Source organism: Lycium ferocissimum, chromosome 6, assembly GCF_029784015.1.
Source record: "Lycium ferocissimum isolate CSIRO_LF1 chromosome 6, AGI_CSIRO_Lferr_CH_V1, whole genome shotgun sequence".
Lineage (NCBI taxonomy): Eukaryota > Viridiplantae > Streptophyta > Magnoliopsida > Solanales > Solanaceae > Lycium > Lycium ferocissimum.
In genome coordinates this window covers 46,134,442-46,146,457 of record NC_081347.1, presented here as the reverse complement: position 1 = coordinate 46,146,457, position 12,016 = coordinate 46,134,442, and the positions used below count along the sequence as shown (strand labels likewise).

The 12,016-nt window shown below is 34.2% G+C and overlaps 1 pseudogene; it reads left to right on the top strand.

Moving 5' to 3' along the window:
- Positions 1–8,793, top strand: part of LOC132061329 (mechanosensitive ion channel protein 10-like) — a 48,664-nt pseudogene extending 39,871 nt beyond the window's left edge.
- The last annotated feature ends 3,223 nt before the right edge of the window (positions 8,794–12,016 follow it).

Genomic DNA, 12,016 nt, shown 5'->3' with positions numbered 1-12,016 from the left:
TAAGGATGCTTCCACCAAAGTAATGAAATAAATCGCCTCTATTGCTCTGGGAAATGTTTAGGGTAGTTTATGGCTAATGACTCGTACTTAGCAATATAAAAATGGGTTAATGTTTCCCCGATGATTCCGCAAAGAAGTTGATGTTTCCGCCAATGTCCCCCCCCATAGCAATGGGACACCCCGTTGTGGCGTACCTCATTAAAAGGCACGGCTCGCCATAACGGTCTAGATCGCGCCGTAGCAGTCCCGCTATGGCGGCCCGCGTTCCGCTATAGCAGACTTCCCCAAAACCCAACTCACCGCGGTGGTAGTCAACACTCCGATGTGGCGGTCCCGCTATAGCGGCACCATGCCCGCTAAGGTAGTCACACCAGAACCAGAAACTTCTGATTTTTCACCAAGTTTTCTCAAAATCCCGACATTAGTCTGAGGCCCCACATACACAAACTAGATATGCACGCATAGGTAAAAAAATGCGCTACGAACTCACCCATGACCTTAAAATTCCCAACGGATGTCTAATTTACTAAGTCAACCCCCCCAACGAAATAAAGCAAGCATCTCAGAAATCAAACCATCAGCCCCGCCAAGTTATAATCGACCCTGCAGACCTCACGAAATTGATGGAAATTCGAAAAAGGTCTGTTTACCCAAAATTCAACTATTGGTGAAATTCCTTCACTTAAGGATTCTAGCTCCTTAAGGTTTCACTAGACTGGCTCCTAGTCTCGGAAATGGATCAGCAGGGGTAAAATGGTCAAAATGTACATAACAACCTAACGAGTCGTTACAACCCTAATCACTTATATCACTAGTATTTTATAAGAAACACAAGGGTAGATTCATAAATAAATAAGAGAGGAGTTGTAAGAAAATGGAACCTGATTTTTGCCACTTTCTTTCTTGCACTTTGAAATTGTCTCTATCTTTCTATTGAAATATGACAATTTTCATTCTCAAAGAAAATTATTGTTGTCTCGGGTTTGTTTCCGTTCAAATCTCTCATAGCTAGCCTCGCTGCCCATCATTTATGTTATTATTATAATTAGCATGTCTCCAAAAGTTATTTGACGAAGATAACTGCACATGAAATTAAACAAGATCTCGAAGTGAACATCTTAGTAATAAAATTACTTCATGAATAAGAGAAATGTATGAAGACAATACTTTCCTTCAATCATAAGCTCACAGCTTTGATAAATTGGGAATAATTAACCCATTTTTTGTCAATTCATACCCACTAAGAGAAAATAGTCAGATGTCCCCTTAACGTTTGCGCGGTTTAATTATGACGCACCTAACCTTTGCGGGCGTCCTATTACCCCCCCCTCCCCCGGCCTTTTTTTTCTGTATTTTTGTACCCTTTTTTGGCCATTCTTACATAATGGCGTGTCATTAACTTGAAGTAGGCGCGTGAGGGCATTTTTGAACATGGCCACATCAACGCCATGTCAGAATTTTTTTAAATTTTAGTCTTTTCCTTATTATTCATTTGATTTTTCTTTCATTAATTATATTTACACTAATTAAACTCTAATTAACCAATAAAATCATCCAATAATTTTATTTCCTTCATCACTAAAAAATTCCACCACCACATCTCACCTGAAAGACCATATCCGCCGCCACCTCCGTTATCTTCCTTAATTAACGGAAGATATCTTTCAATTTTATCTTCATCCCTTTATCTTCCTCAATTAAAACCCATTTTCTTCCTCCATCCATTTCATCATCAAACATACATATCTTTTCAAGAATCATGATTTTTTTTCTTTTTCTTTCCTTTATCTTCCTCAATTAAAACCCATTTTCGTCCTCAATTAATATACCTACATTCCATTTCATCATCAAACATACATATATTTTCAAGAAATCAACCTATTTGGGTTCAAGAATCATGCATTTTTTTTCTTTTTTCTTTTCTTTATCCTTCTCAATTAAAACCCATTTTCTTCCTCCATTAACACACCCACATTCAATTTCATCATCAATCGTACATGTATTTTCAAGAAATCAACCTATTTGGATTCAAGAATCATGAAATTTTTAAAATTTTAAAGTGCAATTGAATAAAAATTAAGTGGGTGACTAGGTGGTGGAGCTAGTGTTGCGGTGGGGGCGTTGAAATTAAGTGACTGAGCTTTGGGATAATTGGGTATTCTTATATTCAATTGTTTCATTGATTTTGAAAATTCAAAAAAAAAAAACAAAATCAAAATCTGAAAATCCAAAAAGAAATTAAAATATTATCACTGTTTCGACTATCTGAAATCCAAAATATTCGGATTCCATTTGTTGGTGTTTGCTTCTCAACTGGGTTATTGTTGGGCTAAAATGTGAAGTCATGAATTGATTCATTGGCTGAAGTTTGAAATAGCAGGTGTGAGTTTATTGTTGGGAATAGCTTTGTAGTTGAAAACCCACCATTGAAGCACAAACTTCAAGCTCGATCCGAACTGGACAACGAGTTTTAAAAAATTTGTGTGGGTAATGAGTTCAAGACCTGGTTATTATTGAATACCTAAGCTAGTTTTGAGCTTATCTACTGCTTTGGATTGACGAACAACAGCAAAGAAAATCTGAAAAGCTCGAAGTGCAGCCATGGAAGTTCCGTTTTAAGCTTGAGTTTAGAATCACAATCTGAAAAGTGAGTTCAAAATCATGGGTATTGTTTGAATAGCTTGGAAACATCTTGAGGAAGCTGAATACAAAATTTGAGACATTTGAAATTGATTTTGATCAAATTTTAGCCTATTTTAAACCATTTTCGCAGCTTTATTTTGTGTAGAAATTCTGGTTGTTTCCTGGGCACGTGTATCTCACCTAACACTAAAAAAGTGGGGGTTGTGTAAAAATAGCCCAAAAAGAGTACAAAAATACATAAAAAATAAGGTCAGGGGTAATAGGATCTTCATGAAAAGCAAAAGGCTATAATTAAATCTAAACGTTGAGGGGGCATCTGACTATTTTCTCTACCCACTAAAATAATGTACTTTAATTTAACATTATAATTTAATATTTAAATGTCATGCTCCAACACATACATGAGTTCCTTCAGATATATATAACACCCATCCAATCAACTTGCATTATCATTATAAGCAACAAAAATTATGAGATAAATATTAGCATACTTGCTAGAATTCCTTTTTAGCACTATATTCATAATGTTATGTAAAATAAAATGTTCTCTATTAATCATCATCCAATCACAAGATTTATCTTTTGCAATGGCTATTACGACTTGACAATAACAATTCATCGACTCAAAAATGTCGGTTTAAATCCTAAGGGAATACTCATCAAGAGGTTTCGTAACCATTCAACCTCATTGCCAATCAATTCAATATTACAAACTCATATTCCATGACAAATTCAGCTACTATTTTTTTTCCTCAAATTTTTCTTTTTCAGAACACTTTGAATTGCAAGACCTAAGTGAAATATTATCACTTTTAAAAGATTCTCTCACCATAACTCTAGTAAGATACCGTAACCCCCACATCTTTAAAATTTTAATATAGGGGAATAATATTTTCATAGCTCATACGAAGTATTTCTAATTTCTCATAAGCCATTTCATCTTATAAATAACAAGCTAATAATATAACTTCATCCAAATAATCATGTAAAATTTACTCACACTATGTCATCATCAACAAATATCTTAAGAAAACAATATGAGAAAAGTAAGTATCAACAACAACAACAACAACAACAACATACCAAATCAAATCTCAACGTTCGGTCCGGAGGTTAAAGTGTACGCAGACCTTACCCCTATCTCGGAAGATAGGGAGGCTATTTCCGAAAGACCCTCGGCTCAAGAGAAAACATGACAAGAAAAGGTCAGATAAGCACAAATAGCTCAAAGCAATATGAAAATGCAACTAACGAAAGCGAAAAAGCCACTGATAAAGCATTCTCAGAGAAAAGAAGCAGTGGTTACCACAGATAAATAAGATAATAAGTATCAACAATAATATTTAGGTTGACACAATAAATCACACACAAATAAAACCTTCACTCCATTTTTCTTCCAAATACAAGTTTAAGAAGAACTTGAGTAGTTTTGAATAACCAACATAATAAATCATTCTTCTTCTTCAACTTGGGTGACACAAGATTAACTTTGTTAGCACATATTTGCCTAGGAGTAAAAGAGTCCACAAGATTCACTTGAGAAATAACCACAATAGTTATATCATACGCTTACTCAAATTTATTAATGCCAAAATTTCCCACTTTTTTTTTTTTAGACAAAATAGATTTCTCATCTTCTTCTTTTTTTCCATGACCACATTCTTAGAGAGGAAATAAAAGTAATTTACCTTTCATCACCAATATATATATATATAAATTTTTTTTACCTCTCCATATGCTACTAATCAGTATTGTATAAAACAAATCGATTGAAATTGTTAGAAATATTAGCAATATTAATCAGTAAAACAAACAAAAGGATACAATCAACTTATCGGATGAACGCTGCGTTGTGGAAAGTCACTACCTTAAAAGCGATTTCGGACCGACTGTGGTGCAAATTGTTTAGCCAGGTCGCTCCCTAAGGTTTCACAGCACCTCCAAACACTTGCACTAGTGGCTGGAAGTTTGGAGTTTGCTCAAACACAATTGGCCAAAAAATGGAGAATAAGAAAGGATTTTACTTTATATTTTTTGCTATGTCAATGGATGATCCCATAAGATCAGATGTATAGCAAAATAGCTGTCTTTTATCTATAAACATTTTTGAAACTTTAAGAGTAATTAAGGCCATAAAGACCATTGTAATGAAGTCCATAAAGACAAATTAAAACATTTTCCTTCATCATGAAGGATATCATTAAGGTCATAAAACATATAATTAATTTTGCTTTTGACCAAAGTTAGTAGTAGATATAATAGAAAATTCAAAGATGATTCTTATTCTTTATTTGAGATATTAATAATATAAGTATGTATCTTACATGCCCTTCGGGACTTTAAGTAACAAGAAAATGATCAAAAATATCCCTGACATCAAAAAAACAAAACAAAAAAAAAATCGGTCCACCTTTATCTTTGACCCTAATTTCGCAAGGCAAAGTTTCTATTTGTCCGGCATAATTTCTGTAGGAATTAAATTTTCCAGCATAATTTGTGTAGTAACTAATTCACTCGGCACTACACAACTTATACCGAAAAATTTAATTCCTACAGAAATTATATGCCGGATAAGGCAAAGTTTCTATAAACTTATACCTTGCGTATTAGTTATTACAAAACTTATGCCGGATAATTTAATTCCTACATAACTTATGTCGGACAAGGCAAAGTTCATGAATTAAATGAGAAGAAAACAACGAATTCATCACCTCTATTGGGGATCGAACCCAGAATATCTTGTTTTGTAGACTAGCGGATAAGAGTACTTTGGCCAAAAGAATTTCATTAAATGAGAAGCAGGGGCAATAATTAAAGACCAGCGATTTGAGAGGAAAGATCTGATCAAATGGTTGGAATTCCTCTATCGGCTACACATGCTGGCCGCTATCCACAACAATTGGTACTTGGGCATCAGACGCCTCAACCTTTTTATTTATTGAGCCTGCAGGTCATGGATATCTAAGCCAAATTGGTCTATCTCTTGTTTGAGCTTTGTTCTTTCTTCCATGAAGTATGCCATGTCACTTGTAATTTCATCAAGATAATCCTCCCATACCTCTAATCGGTGAGCTCGAACCAATAGCCAAGTATCATTTACAACATCTACTTTGTGAAAATCACTTGAGAGACTAGAACAATAGTTCCAATCATAAAATTTAGAAGGGTCACACAACACATCCTGTATGATCCAAATTTTAGAACAATTTTCCCATGAGTGGGATCCTCCACAAAGTTCACAAAAATCAATTAAACATGAAGACCCAGCATTCAATTTTTCCATGTTAGGTTGGCTAAAATGATTTTTTGAAAAGTTTTCTAAAAATCAGAAAAACGACTTCCCTGATAGAACTAGAGAAAACAAGTTCCATAAGTCATTTGCATGCTTATTGTCTTTCCCCCTAACCCAAAACGCCACATGTTGTCCCACCCCCACTTTCCCACACAGCCACACCCAACCTCCAACCCCCACCCCTTGCCTCCCACCCTCATCCCCACCACCAGCATACAAACCCCCTTACTCACCCATCACCAACTACTCAGCCAATCCCCACCCCTAATCCCTAACTCACCCCTACCCCTTATCCCCTCCACCCCTTCTTGGGAAAATATTTTATGTTTACATATTAAATATTAAAAATAAATAAGAAATTACTTATTTTGAAAAAAAAAATGTTTTCCTTCGTACGAAAATCAGCCATGCATAGGGTAAAATTTCTGAAAGTTAAATTCTTGAAAGTTTTAATAGGTATCAATTAATTTTTAAGTGCATGTAGGTAGGAGCATACTATGAGAGGAAGTACTTGGCACACTCATTGAATGATACAAAGACGGCAGTGCAACAGCTTCACAAGTTAGCAAGTGGGATAATGAGTTTCATATTACTTGTGATTTCACTCTTAATGATGGGACTCTTGTCCACACACTTGCTCTCCTCCTATGCCAACTTGTCCTTTTGGGATTTGCTTTCCAAAACACTTGCAAGACTATCTTCGAATCCATCATCTTCGTGTTTGTTGTCCATCCTTTTGACATTGGAGATCGTTGTGTTCTCAATGGAGTTCAGGATCAATTTTAACCTGATGTAGAAAATAATCTTTCTTATCCCAACTTGCCCTTTAGGGATTTTCTTTCCAAAACACTTGCAAGACTATCTTCGAATCCATCATCTTCGTGTTTGTTGTCCATCCTTTTGACATTGGAGATTGTTGTGTTGTCAATAGAGTTCAGGATTAATTTTAACCTGATGTAGCAAATAATCTTTCTTATTCTATCTTATTTGTCAACACGTAATGTTTATCAATTATTTAATTACAATAATATAACCTACACAAGCTCTAAATATGTTTATTGTATATATGCAGATGATAGTTGAAGAGATGAATATATTGACAATAGTATTTCTCCGTTACGACAATGAGAAAATATCTACCCAAATGCAGTTTTGATCACAAAGCCAATAAGCAACTTCTATAGAAGCCCTGAAATGTATGACACCATTTCCTTTGATATTGATACCAACACTTCTATGGAAACCATCATAGCCCTCAAGAAGGCCATTCAATTGTAAGAACTCTTGTCACTTTCACCCACCCTTTTTTTTAATTAATAATTTCTTTTCAATTTAACTTTTGTGGACTGTACGGGTCAGCTTGTGCGCACCTCAATTATTTCTGGTATTGGGTAACTCTGCCCATCACGGCTTGGGTAGATGGGAAGAAATTGAATCACCTAGTGTTTTGCCTCCATTAGAATTTGAACATGAGACGTCATAGTTCTTCACCCACTTTATTGACCACACCTTGAATGCATTTATGTGGTTTTCTTAACCTATATATCTATATTTTGTGTCAAAATACTTGGTTCGGCTAAACCCACACAAATGAGGCTATATCCACCTCAAAACTTGTCTTATTTCTCAAGCTATTAATCCTGTTTTTTATAACAGTTATCTATAACCATCTTTTAGGTAACTTGATGATATAAAAAAATTAGTCTATTAGTGTGCAGAAGTTAACCTCTTTCTGTTTTCTTGATCCGGACCACAGTGATTCTAAGTGTTTAGATGCAGTGAGTAAGAAACTAAGTTTTGATTTTAACTTTAGCAAATTGTGATTGCCTGATATACTAGTCTACGTCAGCCACCATTCCAAACTTGTCTTGATATTTCCAGTTCACTGGATGGGATGGCAACCTTGTCTTTTTCTTTTCTTATTTTGTGGATTTGAGGTTCATTTATTCAACTCAAATCAACATATATATGATTATGTGTTTGATGGAAAACATATAATATATATAGGTACCTCGAGAGCAAGCCAAAGTATTGGAATCCAAAACACTCAGTGATAGTGAAAGGAATAGCTAATGTGCACACAATAGGAATGATGCTATGTGTTCAACATACCATTAACCACCAGAACTATGGGAATAGAAGCAACATGATCACTGAGCTCATCCTTGAGTTGAAGAAAATCTTTGAGACCCTTAATATCAAATACTCTCTTCTCCCTCAACAAGTCCAAGTGGACATGACCAATCTCAGAAATTAATATGTCACTCAAGAGGTAAAACATTGAGGTAGTTCATTGCTACAGGGAAGCTAATCTAGTTGCTGATGGACTAGAAAAGTTGGCTATTATGCTTAAAGAAGGTTATCAGGCAATGTAAGAGCTTACCACAGGCCTCCAAAGGACCTTACCACCTTGATAAATAGCAGTTACCAAGTTTCAGGATTTGCTAGACAAATCCAATTTTTTGTCAGTTAAATTCAGTTCTTTCATCACTGTCCATGGGAGATATTTTTTTGTTGTGCATATATTAGAAGAACACTTTGCTCTTGTAACTCTCCCAGCTTTTTTTATAGAATCACTATATTATGTATAGGACTAATTTCATGCTTAAGTGTCTCTATTTTAGTCATACTTCTTTGAGACACAATGGTGGCACTATAGAGTTTTACTAATTTTATTATAGGTAAGTTTGTTCACCTTGTGTGTTGTGGAGGTTAGGCTCACATCCCCCTCCATTTATGTAATTATTACTAATCAATAAACAAGGTGGGATCAAGCCAAAACCCCATCACCTCCAAGCCTTAGCTTTAGGTGAATTTGCTTAATTTAAAATAAAATAAAATATGCCATTGCACTCTTTGATCATATTTTATTTGATATCTATATGACTAGCAACAAGATAATTGCAGCTAATTAATTAAGACAGGTCTATAAATTGCAATAATGTTGCTGCTTTAGTTTCTGGATAAAACATTTTATTTGTGGTGTGTGCATTTAATTTTCCTTGTCAACCCTTTATTAATTTCTCAAGTCTCCGCCATGCATTAATTTCATTCTCCTTTATTTTAATTATGCTAGTGTTGTTTGCTCCTATTGTCTGTCCTAAGTCTAGACAAAGGAGGATTATAATAGGCTACCCTGGTAAATAGTATAAAACAAATCTATTTACGAATCTTACATTATTGTCGATATCATCAAGATGAGAAGCACGGTTGATAAGATGGGATTTTACCAACTTATTTGCATCTTTACATGAGCTTTTGTTGTCTTTAAGTGATGAATATGATTGGATTCTTACATAGGTTGCATGATTTCAGGTTGCAGCAGTTGTAGAGTTAAGAAGACAGAAAGAAATGAAGATCAAATAAGTAAAAGAGCCACAATTACACAACTTTGGACGTTAATGGAGAAGTTCCATTAGCTAATGAAGATCTGTAATCGCATTTGAAAATCGCTAAAAGTGGAATGGTGCAACGAAAAGCAAAAAAGTTGGCCAAGTGACCACTTTTAGAAGATTAGAATTGTCATTGACAGAGGCTCATTGACAAGGCTGAATCGCTACTAATGGAAATAGTGATTCTGAATCGCTAATAGCAAATTTGGATGCCTTTCGCGAATTTGATGTTTAGAGGGAAGAAGCCAATTTGCTTTTAGCAAAATACAATCACTAAAAGCAATCCAAAAACCGTAATTGAGTCATTGTACACGTCTTAATTAAACCCAAATGTATAAACAGAATAATGTTTTATTAATTAAAGAACTTTTGTCGTAGAGAGTAGTACTAAGAAACTTTTGAGCTTTCCTCTCAGGGTTCTTGGTGACTTCACATTGGTTTTGCGAAATTTTCCTTCCTCTTTTAGCATTATATTTATGACTATTTTTAAATTTCTTTTGTTTATTTTTTCTTTTAGTATGTTTAGCTATACTCATTTTCTAGGATTACGAATTTGAAGTGTTGTTGATGAGTTATTAATATAAATTCTTCTTTCGATTAAACATTGTGTTGTCTAAATGTTTCATGCTTTATTGTATGCTTTATGATTGCAAACACTAGATTAATGGCTATTACGCTTTGATGATTACATGTACTAGACTTCTTTTGCTTCTTCCTCCGCTTCTTCTTATTCTACTTCTTCTCTTATCTAGGATTTGAGATTACCAGATATTTTCTAACAATTGATCTCGGATTTGAATTGGGTTTGTTTCATTTATATGAAATAATAAGTTCATGATGGTTGAAAAGCTTGAAAACAATGGCAAATCCCCATTGTTGCAAAATGAGTTTGTTATATTTGTTGTTTTTGCAAATTGATGATTGGGGTTCGTTCCTTATTATATATGAAACTTATGTTTCAAATTTGAGGTAGATTCGGGTGTTGACTTGCTTGTTTGATTGTTGAAATTTGAAGAACAAGTTGTTGATTTGGGCAAAATTTTGTTCGCCTAAACTTTATGCGATAGTGTCTGAAGTTTAGCTAGCCTGACCTCGTTTGAAAATTTCTGAAGTTTTGGCCTTGACACAGTAAAAATATCAGAAGTTAGGTCATGTCGACGCCACAACTTCAACATTTTGTCTGAAGTTGGATACCACTTGTTGGTATCAAAATAACAGGGCGTCATTCGGAAGCTTACAATTGCAAATCTTGAACAGCGATAAATCAGAAAAATAAAGAAAATATACTAAAAAGACATAATATTTTAATAGAATTTGGTCAATTGGCCTACATATGAAAACTAACATAAAGGAAAGCATAAAAACTATCAAGGGAATAATCTCTCCCTTAACAAGACTATCTAAATGCCTACATTGTGAATGTTATTATGTTATGTATGAGAAGAAAAAATCTTCTATTTATAGAAGTCTAAAACTTTTCCTCCAAAAAAAGGATAGATATAGCATAGTCCTTTTCTACAAAGAAAGTGTAAGTGTTTTTTAGCATTTTAATATTACAAATTAGTATATTAAAGTGTCTTTGAAATGGTCCATGACCACGTTCAGTTCATGGCAGAATGTGGAGTTTAATTCCTTTGAAACTCCTTTATCCATTTATCACATTTACTCCTTTCAGTTAGTGTCATATAGGCAGAAGTGGCCTCTCCGTTTTTTGTCCTTAATTTTCCTTTAAACCACATCAGTTAGTGGTAAGAATATGGCCACTATTCTTTCTTTGTAACTCATGTAACCTCCATTTAATAATTCTTCCATTATTTACCTATTTTACTACCCCATTCATGTCCTATTCAATTCTAGGATAATTTTCTAAACTATAGATAGAAGTCTTCCTTAGATTTTGGGGGTAGAGAGAAAAATATATACTTCGGAGAGTTCTTGAAAAGTAAGAAAAAAGAGAGTTTATTAGTTAAAGGAAGGTGTTCTTCTTTTTGGTGGAGTTTTGGACTCAATATCTTGTTCAGAGTTTGTTGAGTTGTATGACGTGATCGTACTTTGTATCCGAAGTGACAAGTCGGGAAAGATATCACGGACCGGTAGATTTTTGCATGGACTTGAATCTCCTTAAAGAGAGTGAGATATCTGAGCCTCAGCCGAAGATATTTTTTTCTTCATTTTATTTTTCAGTTGTATTTGTAATTTCATTGTATTATCACCAATAGAAAGTTTTCTACCAAAAAATTTATTTTTAAAGTAAAACACAATTATGATATAATCCAAATAAGATAGAAAATTTAAAGCAACCCCTAACAATCTGAAGCCTTTTCATATCACCAGATGTTCTCAATGTACTCCCATTTCATTATCAGTCTCCCGTCAAATCTTGATCTATATTTATATTTCGTCTGTATTTACTAGTACACGTTTATTTTTTTAAGAAATTTCTCTTAATTAGTTAATCTAGCTTGTACTTTTCTAGGTCCTACGTCTTCTTGGTTCAACACAGAGAGTATGAAACATATTTTATCCACCAAAAGAAGAAAAGAAAATAGAAACGCTTTTTCCTGTATCTGATTCATGGAGCTTCTATTCTATTTGTTCTAATTGACTTGACCTTTTCAATTTGCCTTAGTATTGCATTCAGACATTTATTATTGAAGGCCACAACTGTCAAATAAATGAAGTTAGGCTT